At 63.3% G+C, this 14,254-nt stretch overlaps 1 long non-coding RNA gene and 5 other non-coding genes across 9 annotated transcripts in view; all 6 read right to left on the reverse strand.

The window, feature by feature from the left end:
- Positions 1–14,254, reverse strand: part of LOC107522705 (uncharacterized) — a 227,886-nt gene that overhangs the window by 179,793 nt on the left and 33,839 nt on the right. The window lies entirely within an intron of this gene.
- On the reverse strand, positions 2,219–2,316 carry LOC132535132 (small nucleolar RNA SNORD116). Its single transcript, XR_009546914.1, has one exon. It is a non-coding gene; the product is annotated as a small nucleolar RNA SNORD116 (small nucleolar RNA).
- LOC132535114 (small nucleolar RNA SNORD116) lies at positions 4,614–4,711 on the reverse strand. The gene has a single exon (XR_009546898.1). It is a non-coding gene; the product is annotated as a small nucleolar RNA SNORD116 (small nucleolar RNA).
- On the reverse strand, positions 7,029–7,126 carry LOC132535129 (small nucleolar RNA SNORD116). The gene has a single exon (XR_009546912.1). It is a non-coding gene; the product is annotated as a small nucleolar RNA SNORD116 (small nucleolar RNA).
- On the reverse strand, positions 9,435–9,532 carry LOC132535115 (small nucleolar RNA SNORD116). Its single transcript, XR_009546899.1, has one exon. It is a non-coding gene; the product is annotated as a small nucleolar RNA SNORD116 (small nucleolar RNA).
- LOC132535116 (small nucleolar RNA SNORD116) lies at positions 11,841–11,938 on the reverse strand. Its single transcript, XR_009546900.1, has one exon. It is a non-coding gene; the product is annotated as a small nucleolar RNA SNORD116 (small nucleolar RNA).

Here is a 14,254-nt window from a genome sequence, read left to right on the forward strand (position 1 = left end):
TGTCTCTGGCTGCGGCTTCACCTTCGCCTTCGGCTCCAGATCCGGCCACGGCTCAGGGAAAGGCTGAGAGGCTCAGCCCCTCCCTGCAGCACCCACAGGGCCTGAGGAGCCCAGCCCCTGAGCTCAGTCCAGGGAGAGTGGGTCCCCGTGGGAGCACACTGCAGCCCGCCACCACGGCCACTGCCTTGTGCGCCAGCGCTACAACAGCATCAGAAGCAGCCTCCCCTGCAGGACGACCCATTGCCAGGCCTAGTGCCAGTCCCCAACAAGGCCCCAGCTGCCCAGGGCCAAAGGCCAGCTTACCTGGGGGAGGTGTCCTCGGCCAGGCTGCGCACACAGCCGCCACAGCCAGCCTCTGCCACAGCCTCCTGGGCTGGCTCGCCAAGTGGGTCCGGGACCTCTCCTCGCCTGGCCTCACCGACTGGGTCGTCCAGTCCGCTTGGCAGCCAAATGCACCTGAGAGTTGGGGAGACAACACGTCTGTGCGTCAGCAGGGTGCATGCTGGGCTCTGGGCCCATGCTCGGCAAGACCCAGCTGGCCTGCCTCCTACTGAGGCTGGCCTCTGCGCTGTTAGCCCTGACCACTGTCCACAGGCCTAGGTGCCTGCCGGCGCCAATGGCTGCCTGCCAGCCTGCCTGCCTGCCTGCCAGCCTGCCTGCCTGCTTGCCTGCCAAAGTGGCTGCCGGCTTGGACTGGTGAGGGTGCCTGGCGTGTATGAGTGCGTGCATGCAAGAGGGAATGCAGGGATGCTGCTGGCGGGGCACCCTCTTGGGCCCCCTGGCTTCTGCCCTGGACCAGCTCTCTGCTACCTTCACAAACAGTCTGCAAGCCTTGGGTCTAAGCCACACAGCCCTGGGGCCCTCACACCCACATGCCCTCACACCCTCCTCAGGGCGCACAACACTGCCCTCTGCAGGAAGCAAAGGCCGGATGACTGTCCAAAATCCTCCAAGCACACCCCTCCAAGCCTGGCCTAGCCTAGCTCACACCCTCTGCCTGCACACCTGACAGCCTGACAGCCTCCACGGGGAGCAGTGCAGCCAGCTAGGCTGACTTACACACTAGAACCACAGGGATCCCAGGAGGCTTCACAGGCACCCTGGCTGTTCTGGACTGCACATAAGGCCTTCCAAAAGACTCCTTCCTAAACACACACAAGCCACGAAAGGGACTGAGACAAGAGGCTGGGTCTGCAAGTCATCAAGGCCCAGGTGACCTCCTGGCCCTCCAGGGGCCCAAATACCCCATGCAAGGCCCTCCCCATCACCACTGTGCGACCTCCACACCAGACCAGCCTTCCTGCTTGGGCACGGCAGGCACAAATGGGGCCTGCAACTCAGGCTGCCCCTAAATCAGGGGACCAAGCGTGACCTGGGCCCTGGCACAGGCCCTGGCCCAGGACCATGCCCATGCCCAGGCCCAGCCTCCCTCTCCCATCGGCTGCCTGAGCACTAGTCAGGACTAGGGCCACACCCCCGATCCCAGGACCCAGTCCAGCTGTCTAACTCTTGCTCTGTCCCCAAGCTGCATGCTCGGAAACACCCCACACCGCTGGACTCCCTCTGCCTCATGAAGGTACGCTTAAGGCCTGAGACTCAGGGCCATGGTTCTGACCCCTGGAGCCTTCGCCAACTTCCCCCTGCTCCTCGTAGCCCCTGGAGATACAGGACAATGGCAAGGGTGGAGACCCTGCAGGCTGCTCAAGCCACAATCACCCCCATTGAGAACCATGCCCATTTGCCCGGCCCCAGGCCTACAAACCAGAGGGCTCAAGAGAGTGAGGCCATGCAGGCCACCACAAGGCGGCCAGCACAGACCTGTTGACCGGCCTTGCACTCCCTGACTGACCCTTACCACCCTGGCTGCCAGTACTGCCAGGGGACACCCTAGGCCATACCCTAGCTCCAACAGGCCCACCTTGCTTTGGGCCACACTGCCTGACATGGCTGCTTGACGGACTGTGAGTGCGAGTGGGAGTGGGAGTGGGAGTGGGTGTGTGATGCCAGGAGGTTAGGCCAAGACAGGTTAGGTGAGGCCTGGTAAACTCGGTAAGGCTATGCAGGGCTAGGCGATGCGAGGCAAGGCAAGGCAAGGCAAGGCAAGGCAAGGCAAGGCAAGGCAAGGCAAGGCCAGGCCAGGCCAGGGCAGGCTAGGCAAGACCCGCCAAGGCATGTGTCCCTCACTCCTGCTGCCTCAGGGTTGCACCATGTGCCGCATGGACCTCAGAACCGATGAGATAGACGGAGGGGGTTCTCACTCATTTTGTTCAGCTTTTCCAAGGAATGCTGGTGTGAGTGGGGAGTCATTATCGATCCCAGCACCTTCGGGGAGGCTGCCAAAGGGCAGAAGGCGGGCCCGGCTCAGGCTCTGTCTATGGCTCTGTCTCTGGCTGCGGCTTCACCTTCGCCTTCGGCTCCAGATCCGGCCACGGCTCAGGGAAAGGCTGAGAGGCTCAGCCCCTCCCTGCAGCACCCACAGGGCCTGAGGAGCCCAGCCCCTGAGCTCAGTCCAGGGAGAGTGGGTCCCCGTGGGAGCACACTGCAGCCCGCCACCACGGCCACTGCCTTGTGCGCCAGCGCTACAACAGCATCAGCAGCAGCCTCCCCTGCAGGCCGACCCATTGCCAGGCCTAGTGCCAGTCCCCAACAAGGCCCCAGCTGCCCAGGGCCAAAGGCCAGCTTACCTGGGGGAGGTGTCCTCGGCCAGGCTGCGCACACAGCCGCCACAGCCAGCCTCTGCCACAGCCTCCTGGGCTGGCTCGCCAAGTGGGTCCGGGACCTCTCCTCGCCTGGCCTCACCGACTGGGTCGTCCAGTCCGCTTGGCAGCCAAATGCACCTGAGAGGTGGGGAGACAACACGTCTGTGCGTCAGCAGGGTGCATGCTGGGCTCTGGGCCCATGCTCGGCAAGACCCAGCTGGCCTGCCTCCTACTGAGGCTGGCCTCTGCGCTGTTAGCCCTGACCACTGCCCACAGGCCTAGGTGCCTGCCGGCGCCAATGGCTGCCTGCCAGCCTGCCTGCCTGCCTGCCAGCCTGCCTGCCTGCTTGCCTGCCAAAGTGGCTGCCGGCTTGGACTGGTGAGGGTGCCTGGCGTGTATGAGTGCGTGCATGCAAGAGGGAATGCAGGGATGCTGCTGGCGGGGCACCCTCTTGGGCCCCCTGGCTTCTGCCCTGGACCAGCTCTCTGCTACCTTCACAAACAGTCTGCAAGCCTTGGGTCTAAGCCACACAGCCCTGGGGCCCTCACACCCACATGCCCTCACACCCTCCTCAGGGCGCACAACACTGCCCTCTGCAGGAAGCAAAGGCCGGATGACTGTCCAAAATCCTCCAAGCACACCCCTCCAAGCCTGGCCTAGCCTAGCTCACACCCTCTGCCTGCACACCTGACAGCCTGACAGCCTCCACGGGGAGCAGTGCAGCCAGCTAGGCTGACTTACACACTAGAACCACAGGGATCCCAGGAGGCTTCACAGGCACCCTGGCTGTTCTGGACTGCACATAAGGCCTTCCAAAAGACTCCTTCCTAAACACACACAAGCCACGAAAGGGACTGAGACAAGAGGCTGGGTCTGCAAGTCATCAAGGCCCAGGTGACCTCCTGGCCCTCCAGGGGCCCAAATACCCCATGCAAGGGCCTCCCCATCACCACTGTGCGACCTCCACACCAGACCAGCCTTCCTGCTTGGGCACGGCAGGCACAAATGGGGCCTGCAACTCAGGCTGCCCCCAAATCAGGGGACCAAGCGTGACCTGGGCCCTGGCACAGGCCCTGGCCCAGGACCATGCCTATGCCCAGGCCCAGCCTCCCTCTCCCATCGGCTGCCTGAGCACTAGTCAGGACTAGGGCCACACCCCCGATCCCAGGACCCAGTCCAGCTGTCTAACTCTTGCTCTGTCCCCAAGCTGCATGCTCGGAAACACCCCACACCGCTGGACTCCCTCTGCCTCATGAAGGTACGCTTAAGGCCTGAGACTCAGGGCCATGGTTCTGACCCCTGGAGCCTTCGCCAACTTCCCCCTGCTCCTCGTAGCCCCTGGAGATACAGGACAATGGCAAGGGTGGAGACCCTGCAGGCTGCTCAAGCCACAATCACCCCCATTGAGAACCATGCCCATTTGCCCGGCCCCAGGCCTACAAACCAGAGGGCTCTAGAGAGTGAGGCCATGCAGGCCACCACAAGGCAGCCAGCACAGACCTGTTGACCGGCCTTGCACTCCCTGACTGACCCTTACCACCCTGGCTGCCAGTACTGCCAGGGGACACCCTAGGCCATACCCTAGCTCCAACAGGCCCACCTTGCTTTGGGCCACACTGCCTGACATGGCTGCTTGACGGACTGTGAGTGCGAGTGGGAGTGGGAGTGGGAGTGTGATGCCAGGAGGTTAGGCCAAGACAGGTTAGGTGAGGCCTGGTAAACTCGGTAAGGCTGTGCAGGGCTAGGCGATGCGAGGCAAGGCAAGGCAAGGCAAGGCAAGGCAAGGCAAGGCAAGGCAAGGCAAGGCAAGGCAAGGCCAGGCTAGGCCAGGCCAGGCCAGGGCAGGCCAGGCAAGACCCGGCAAGGCATGTGTCCCTCACTCCTGCTGCCTCAGGGTCGCACCATGTGCCGCATGGACCTCAGAACCGATGAGATAGACGGAGGGGGTTCTCACTCATTTTGTTCAGCTTTTCCAAGGAATGCTGGTGTGAGTGGGGAGTCATCATCGATCCCAGGACCTTCGGGGAGGCTGCCAAAGGGCAGAAGGCGGGCCCGGCTCAGGCTCTGTCTATGGCTCTGTCTCTGGCTGCGGCTTCACCTTCGCCTTCGGCTCCAGATCCGGCCACGGCTCAGGGAAAGGCTGAGAGGCTCAGCCCCTCCCTGCAGCACCCACAGGGCCTGAGGAGCCCAGCCCCTGAGCTCAGTCCAGGGAGAGTGGGTCCCCGTGGGAGCACACTGCAGCCCGCCACCACGGCCACTGCCTTGTGCGCCAGCGCTACAACAGCATCAGCAGCAGCCTCCCCTGCAGGCCGACCCATTGCCAGGCCTAGTGCCAGTCCCCAACAAGGCCCCAGCTGCCCAGGGCCAAAGGCCAGCTTACCTGGGGGAGGTGTCCTCGGCCAGGCTGTGCACACAGCCGCCACAGCCAGCCTCTGCCACAGCCTCCTGGGCTGGCTCGCCAAGTGGGTCCGGGACCTCTCCTCGCCTGGCCTCACCGACTGGGTCGTCCAGTCCGCTTGGCAGCCAAATGCACCTGAGAGGTGGGGAGACAACACGTCTGTGCGTCAGCAGGGTGCATGCTGGGCTCTGGGCCCATGCTCGGCAAGACCCAGCTGGCCTGCCTCCTACTGAGGCTGGCCTCTGCGCTGTTAGCCCTGACCACTGCCCACAGGCCTAGGTGCCTGCCGGCGCCAATGGCTGCCTGCCAGCCTGCCTGCCTGCCTGCCAGCCTGCCTGCCTGCTTGCCTGCCAAAGTGGCTGCCGGCTTGGACTGGTGAGGGTGCCTGGCGTGTATGAGTGCGTGCATGCAAGAGGGAATGCAGGGATGCTGCTGGCGGGGCACCCTCTTGGGCCCCCTGGCTTCTGCCCTGGACCAGCTCTCTGCTACCTTCACAAACAGTCTGCAAGCCTTGGGTCTAAGCCACACAGCCCTGGGGCCCTCACACCCACATGCCCTCACACCCTCCTCAGGGCGCACAACACTGCCCACTGCAGGAAGCAAAGGCCAGATGACTGTCCAAAATCCTCCAAGCACACCCCTCCAAGCCTGGCCTAGCCTAGCTCACACCCTCTGCCTGCACACCTGACAGCCTGACAGCCTCCACGGGGAGCAGTGCAGCCAGCTAGGCTGACTTACACACTAGAACCACAGGGATCCCAGGAGGCTTCACAGGCACCCTGGCTGTTCTGGACTGCACATAAGGCCTTCCAAAAGACTCCTTCCTAAACACACACAAGCCACGAAAGGGACTGAGACAAGAGGCTGGGTCTGCAAGTCATCAAGGCCCAGGTGACCTCCTGGCCCTCCAGGGGCCCAAATACCCCATGCAAGGGCCTCCCCATCACCACTGTGCGACCTCCACACCAGACCAGCCTTCCTGCTTGGGCACGGCAGGCACAAATGGGGCCTGCAACTCAGGCTGCCCCCAAATCAGGGGACCAAGCGTGACCTGGGCCCTGGCACAGGCCCTGGCCCAGGACCATGCCCATGCCCAGGCCCAGCCTCCCTCTCCCATCGGCTGCCTGAGCACTAGTCAGGACTAGGGCCACACCCCCGATCCCAGGACCCAGTCCAGCTGTCTAACTCTTGCTCTGTCCCCAAGCTGCATGCTCGGAAACACCCCACACCGCTGGACTCCCTCTGCCTCATGAAGGTACGCTTAAGGCCTGAGACTCAGGGCCATGGTTCTGACCCCTGGAGCCTTCGCCAACTTCCCCCTGCTCCTCGTAGCCCCTCGAGATACAGGACAATGGCAAGGGTGGAGACCCTGCAGGCTGCTCAAGCCACAATCACCCCCATTGAGAACCATGCCCATTTGCCCGGCCCCAGGCCTACAAACCAGAGGGCTCAAGAGAGTGAGGCCATGCAGGCCACCACAAGGCGGCCAGCACAGACCTGTTGACCGGCCTTGCACTCCCTGACTGACCCTTACCACCCTGGCTGCCAGTACTGCCAGGGGACACCCTAGGCCATACCCTAGCTCCAAAAGGCCCACCTTGCTTTGGGCCACACTGCCTGACATGGCTGCTTGACGGACTGTGAGTGCGAGTGGGAGTGGGAGTGGGAGTGTGATGCTAAGAGGTTAGGCCAAGACAGGTTAGGTGGGGCCTGGTAAACTCGGTAAGGCTATGCAGGGCTAGGCGATGCGAGGCAAGGCAAGGCAAGGCAAGGCAAGGCAAGGCAAGGCAAGGCAAGGCAAGGCAAGGCAAGGCAAGGCAAGGCAAGGCAAGGCAAGGCAAGGCCAGGCCAGGCCAGGGCAGGCCAGGCAAGACCCGGCAAGGCATGTGTCCCTCACTCCTGCTGCCTCAGGGTCGCACCATGTGCCGCATGGACCTCAGAACCGATGAGATAGACGGAGGAGGTTCTCACTCATTTTGTTCAGCTTTTCCAAGGAATGCTGGTGTGAGTGGGGAGTCATCATCGATCCCAGCACCTTCGGGGAGGCTGCCAAAGGGCAGAAGGCGGGCCCGGCTCAGGCTCTGTCTATGGCTCTGTCTCTGGCTGCGGCTTCACCTTCGCCTTCGGCTCCAGATCCGGCCACGGCTCAGGGAAAGGCTGAGAGGCTCAGCCCCTCCCTGCAGCACCCACAGGGCCTGAGGAGCCCAGCCCCTGAGCTCAGTCCAGGGAGAGTGGGTCCCCGTGGGAGCACACTGCAGCCCGCCACCACGGCCACTGCCTTGTGCGCCAGCGCTACAACAGCATCAGCAGCAGCCTCCCCTGCAGGCCGACCCATTGCCAGGCCTAGTGCCAGTCCCCAACAAGGCCCCAGCTGCCCAGGGCCAAAGGCCAGCTTACCTGGGGGAGGTGTCCTCGGCCAGGCTGCGCACACAGCCGCCACAGCCAGCCTCTGCCACAGCCTCCTGGGCTGGCTCGCCACGTGGGTCCGGGACCTCTCCTCGCCTGGCCTCACCGACTGGGTCGTCCAGTCCGCTTGGCAGCCAAATGCACCTGAGAGGTGGGGAGACAACACGTCTGTGCGTCAGCAGGGTGCATGCTGGGCTCTGGGCCCATGCTCGGCAAGACCCAGCTGGCCTGCCTCCTACTGGGGCTGGCCTCTGCGCTGTTAGCCCTGACCACTGCCCACAGGCCTAGGTGCCTGCCGGCGCCAATGGCTGCCTGCCAGCCTGCCTGCCTGCCTGCCAGCCTGCCTGCCTGCTTGCCTGCCAAAGTGGCTGCCGGCTTGGACTGGTGAGGGTGCCTGGCGTGTATGAGTGCGTGCATGCAAGAGGGAATGCAGGGATGCTGCTGGCGGGGCACCCTCTTGGGCCCCCTGGCTTCTGCCCTGGACCAGCTCTCTGCTACCTTCACAAACAGTCTGCAAGCCTTGGGTCTAAGCCACACAGCCCTGGGGCCCTCACACCCACATGCCCTCACACCCTCCTCAGGGCGCACAACACTGCCCTCTGCAGGAAGCAAAGGCCGGATGACTGTCCAAAATCCTCCAAGCACACCCCTCCAAGCCTGGCCTAGCCTAGCTCACACCCTCTGCCTGCACACCTGACAGCCTGACAGCCTCCACGGGGAGCAGTGCAGCCAGCTAGGCTGACTTACACACTAGAACCACAGGGATCCCAGGAGGCTTCACAGGCACCCTGGCTGTTCTGGACTGCACATAAGGCCTTCCAAAAGACTCCTTCCTAAACACACACAAGCCACGAAAGGGACTGAGACAAGAGGCTGGGTCTGCAAGTCATCAAGGCCCAGGTGACCTCCTGGCCCTCCAGGGGCCCAAATACCCCATGCAAGGGCCTCCCCATCACCACTGTGCGACGTCCACACCAGACCAGCCTTCCTGCTTGGGCACGGCAGGCACAAATGGGGCCTGCAACTCAGGCTGCCCCCAAATCAGGGGACCAAGCGCGACCTGGGCCCTGGCACAGGCCCTGGCCCAGGACCATGCCCATGCCCAGGCCCAGCCTCCCTCTCCCATAGGCTGCCTGAGCACTAGTCAGGACTAGGGCCACACCCCCGATCCCAGGACCCAGTCCAGCTGTCTAACTCTTGCTCTGTCCCCAAGCTGCACGCTCGGAAACACCCCACACCGCTGGACTCCCTCTGCCTCATGAAGGTACGCTTAAGGCCTGAGACTCAGGGCCATGGTTCTGACCCCTGGAGCCTTCGCCAACTTCCCCCTGCTCCTCGTAGCCCCTGGAGATACAGGACAATGGCAAGGGTGGAGACCCTGCAGGCTGCTCAAGCCACAATCACCCCCATTGAGAACCATGCCCATTTGCCCGGCCCCAGGCCTACATACCAGAGGGCTCTAGAGAGTGAGGCCATGCAGGCCACCACAAGGCGGCCAGCACAGACCTGTTGACCTGCCTTGCACTCCCTGACTGACCCTTACCACCCTGGCTGCCAGTACTGCCAGGGGACACCCTAGGCCATACCCTAGCTCCAACAGGCCCACCTTGCTTTGGGCCACACTGACTGACATGGCTGCTTGACGGACTGTGAGTGCGAGTGGGAGTGGGAGTGGGAGTGGGTGTGTGATGCCAGGAGGTTAGGCCAAGACAGGTTAGGTGAGGCCTGGTAAACTCGGTAAGGCTATGCAGGGCTAGGCGATGCGAGGCAAGGCAAGGCAAGGCAAGGCAAGGCAAGGCAAGGCAAGGCAAGGCAAGGCAAGGCAAGGCAAGGCCAGGCCAGGCCAGGCCAGGCCAGGGCAGGCCAGGCAAGACCCGGCAAGGCATGTGTCCCTCACTCCTGCTGCCTCAGGGTCGCACCATGTGCCGCATGGACCTCAGAACCGATGAGATAGACGGAGGGGGTTCTCACTCATTTTGTTCAGCTTTTCCAAGGAATGCTGGTGTGAGTGGGGAGTCATCATCGATCCCAGCACCTTCGGGGAGGCTGCCAAAGGGCAGAAGGCGGGCCCGGCTCAGGCTCTGTCTATGGCTCTGTCTCTGGCTGCGGCTTCACCTTCGCCTTCGGCTCCAGATCCGGCCACGGCTCAGGGAAAGGCTGAGAGGCTCAGCCCCTCCCTGCAGCACCCACAGGGCCTGAGGAGCCCAGCCCCTGAGCTCAGTCCAGGGAGAGTGGGTCCCCGTGGGAGCACACTGCAGCCCGCCACCACGGCCACTGCCTTGTGCGCCAGCGCTACAACAGCATCAGCAGCAGCCTCCCCTGCAGGCCGACCCATTGCCAGGCCTAGTGCCAGTCCCCAACAAGGCCCCAGCTGCCCAGGGCCAAAGGCCAGCTTACCTGGGGGAGGTGTCCTCGGCCAGGCTGCGCACACAGCCGCCACAGCCAGCCTCTGCCACAGCCTCCTGGGCTGGCTCGCCAAGTGGGTCCGGGACCTCTCCTCGCCTGGCCTCACCGACTGGGTCGTCCAGTCCGCTTGGCAGCCAAATGCACCTGAGAGGTGGGGAGACAACACGTCTGTGCGTCAGCAGGGTGCATGCTGGGCTCTGGGCCCATGCTCGGCAAGACCCAGCTGGCCTGCCTCCTACTGAGGCTGGCCTCTGCGCTGTTAGCCCTGACCACTGCCCACAGGCCTAGGTGCCTGCCGGCGCCAATGGCTGCCTGCCAGCCTGCCTGCCTGCCTGCCAGCCTGCCTGCCTGCTTGCCTGCCAAAGTGGCTGCCGGCTTGGACTGGTGAGGGTGCCTGGCGTGTATGAGTGCGTGCATGCAAGAGGGAATGCAGGGATGCTGCTGGCGGGGCACCCTCTTGGGCCCCCTGGCTTCTGCCCTGGACCAGCTCTCTGCTACCTTCACAAACAGTCTGCAAGCCTTGGGTCTAAGCCACACAGCCCTGGGGCCCTCACACCCACATGCCCTCACACCCTCCTCAGGGCGCACAACACTGCCCTCTGCAGGAAGCAAAGGCCGGATGACTGTCCAAAATCCTCCAAGCACACCCCTCCAAGCCTGGCCTAGCCTAGCTCACACCCTCTGCCTGCACACCTGACAGCCTGACAGCCTCCACGGGGAGCAGTGCAGCCAGCTAGGCTGACTTACACACTAGAACCACAGGGATCCCAGGAGGCTTCACAGGCACCCTGGCTGTTCTGGACTGCACATAAGGCCTTCCAAAAGACTCCTTCCTAAAAACACACAAGCCACGAAAGGGACTGAGACAAGAGGCTGGGTCTGCAAGTCATCAAGGCCCAGGTGACCTCCTGGCCCTCCAGGGGCCCAAATACCCCATGCAAGGGCCTCCCCATCACCACTGTGCGACCTCCACACCAGACCAGCCTTCCTGCTTGGGCACGGCAGGCACAAATAGGGCCTGCAACGCAGGCTGCCCCCAAATCAGGGGACCAAGCGTGACCTGGGCCCTGGCACAGGCCCTGGCCCAGGACCATGCCCATGCCCAGGCCCAGCCTCCCTCTCCCATCGGCTGCCTGAGCACTAGTCAGGACTAGGGCCACACCCCCGATCCCAGGACCCAGTCCAGCTGTCTAACTCTTGCTCTGTCCCCAAGCTGCATCCTCGGAAACACCCCACACCGCTGGACTCCCTCTGCCTCATGAAGGTACGCTTAAGGCCTGAGACTCAGGGCCATGGTTCTGACCCCTGGAGCCTTCGCCAACTTCCCCCTGCTCCTCGTAGCCCCTGGAGACACAGGACAATGGCAAGGGTGGAGACCCTGCAGGCTGCTCAAGCCACAATCACCCCCATTGAGAACCATGCCCATTTGCCCGGCCCCAGGCCTACAAACCAGAGGGCTCTAGAGAGTGAGGCCATGCAGGACACCACAAGGCGGCCAGCACAGACCTGTTGACCGGCCTTGCACTACCTGACTGACCCTTACCACCCTGGCTGCCAGTACTGCCAGGGGACACCCTAGACCATACCCTAGCTCCAACAGGCCCACCTTGCTTTGGGCCACACTGCCTGACATGGCTGCTTGAAGGACTGTGAGTGCAAGTGGGAGTGGGAGTGGGAGTGGGTGTGTGATGCCAGGAGGTTAGGCCAAGACAGGTTAGGTGAGGCCTGGTAAACTCGGTAAGGCTATGCAGGGATAGGCGATGCGAGGCAAGGCAAGGCAAGGCAAGGCAAGGCAAGGCAAGGCAAGGCAAGGCAAGGCAAGGCAAGGCAAGGCAAGGCCAGGCCAGGCCAGGCCAGGGCAGGCCAGGCAAGACCCGGCAAGGCATGTGTCCCTCACTCCTGCTGCCTCAGGTTCGCACCTTGTGCCGCATGGACCTCAGAACCGATGAGATAGACGGAGGGGGTTCTCACTCATTTTGTTCAGCTTTTCCAAGGAATGCTGGTGTGAGTGGGGAGTCATCATCGATCCCAGCACCTTCGGGGAGGCTGCCAAAGGGCAGAAGGCGGGCCCGGCTCAGGCTCTGTCTATGGCTCTGTCTCTGGCTGCGGCTTCACCTTCGCCTTCGGCTCCAGATCCGGCCACGGCTCAGGGAAAGGCTGAGAGGCTCAGCCCCTCCCTGCAGCACCCACAGGGCCTGAGGAGCCCAGCCCCTGAGCTCAGTCCAGGGAGAGTGGGTCCCCGTGGGAGCACACTGCAGCCCGCCACCACGGCCACTGCCTTGTGCGCCAGCGCTACAACAGCATCAGCAGCAGCCTCCCCTGCAGGCCGACCCATTGCCAGGCCTAGTGCCAGTCCCCAACAAGGCCCCAGCTGCCCAGGGCCAAAGGCCAGCTTACCTGGGGGAGGTGTCCTCGGCCAGGCTGCGTACACAGCCGCCACAGCCAGCCTCTGCCACAGCCTCCTGGGCTGGCTCGCCAAGTGGGTCCGGAACCTCTCCTCGACTGGCCTCACCGACTGGGTCGTCCAGTCCGCTTGGCAGCCAAATGCACCTGAGAGGTGGGGAGACAACACGTCTGTGCGTCAGCAGGGTGCATGCTGGGCTCTGGGCCCATGCTCGGCAAGACCCAGCTGGCCTGCCTCCTACTGAGGCTGGCCTCTGCGCTGTTAGCCCTGACCACTGCCCACAGGCCTAGGTGCCTGCCGGCGCCAATGGCTGCCTGCCAGCCTGCCTGCCTGCCTGCCAGCCTGCCTGCCTGCTTGCCTGCCAAAGTGGCTGCCGGCTTGGACTGGTGAGGGTGCCTGGCGTGTATGAGTGCGTGCATGCAAGAGGGAATGCAGGGATGCTGCTGGCGGGGCACCCTCTTGGGCCCCTGGCTTCTGCCCTGGACCAGCTCTCTGCTACCTTCACAAACAGTCTGCAAGCCTTGGGTCTAAGCCACACAGCCCTGGGGCCCTCACACCCACATGCCCTCACACCCTCCTCAGGGCGCACAACACTGCCCTCTGCAGGAAGCAAAGGCCGGATGACTGTCCAAAATCCTCCAAGCACACCCCTCCAAGCCTGGCCTAGCCTAGCTCACACCCTCTGCCTGCACACCTGACAGCCTGACAGCCTCCACGGGGAGCAGTGCAGCCAGCTAGGCTGACTTACACACTAGAACCACAGGGATCCCAGGAGGCTTCACAGGCACCCTGGCTGTTCTGGACTGCACATAAGGCCTTCCAAAAGACTCCTTCCTAAACACACACAAGCCACGAAAGGGACTGAGACAAGAGGCTGGGTCTGCAAGTCATCAAGGCCCAGGTGACCTCCTGGCCCTCCAGGGGCCCAAATACCCCATGCAAGGGCCTCCCCATCACCACTGTGCGACCTCCACACCAGACCAGCCTTCCTGCTTGGGCACGGCAGGCACAAATGGGGCCTGCAACTCAGGCTGCCCCCAAATTAGGGGACCAAGCGCGACCTGGGCCCTGGCACAGGCCCTGGCGCAGGACCATGCCCATGCCCAGGCCCAGCCTCCCTCTCCCATAGGCTGCCTGAGCACTAGTCAGGACTAGGGCCACACCCCCGATCCCAGGACCCAGTCCAGCTGTCTAACTCTTGCTCTGTCCCCAAGCTGCATGCTCGGAAACACCCCACACCGCTGGACTCCCTCTGCCTCATGAAGGTACGCTTAAGGCCTGAGACTCAGGGCCATGGTTCTGACCCCTGGAGCCTTCGCCAACTTCCCCCTGCTCCTCGTAGCCCTTGGAGATACAGGACAATGGCAAGGGTGGAGACCCTGCAGGCTGCTCAAGCCACAATCACCCCCATTGAGAACCATGCCCATTTGCCCGGCCCCAGGCCTACAAACCAGAGGGCTCAAGAGAGTGAGGCCATGCAGGCCACCACAAGGCGGCCAGCACAGACTTGTTGACCGGCCTTGCACTCCCTGACTGACCCTTACCACCCTGGCTGCCAGTACTTCCAGGGGACACCCTAGGCCATACCCTAGCTCCAACAGGCCCACCTTGCTTTGGGCCACACTGCCTGACATGGCTGCTTGACGGACTGTGAGTGCGAGTGGGAGTGGGAATGGGAGTGGGTGTGTGATGCCAGGAGGTTAGGCCAAGACAGGTTAGGTGAGGCCTGGTAAACTCGGTAAGGCTATGCAGGGCTAGGCGATGCGAGGCAAGGCAAGGCAAGGCAAGGCAAGGCAAGGCAAGGCAAGGCAAGGCAAGGCAAGGCAAGGCAAGGCAAGGCAAGGCCAGGCCAGGCCAGGCCAGGCCAGGCCAGGCCAGGGCAGGCCAGGCAAGACCCGGCAAGTCATGTGTCCCTCACTCCTGCTGCCTCAGGGTCGCACC

Source organism: Erinaceus europaeus, chromosome 20 (assembly GCF_950295315.1).
Source record: "Erinaceus europaeus chromosome 20, mEriEur2.1, whole genome shotgun sequence".
In the NCBI taxonomy this organism is placed as follows: Eukaryota; Metazoa; Chordata; class Mammalia; order Eulipotyphla; family Erinaceidae; genus Erinaceus; species Erinaceus europaeus.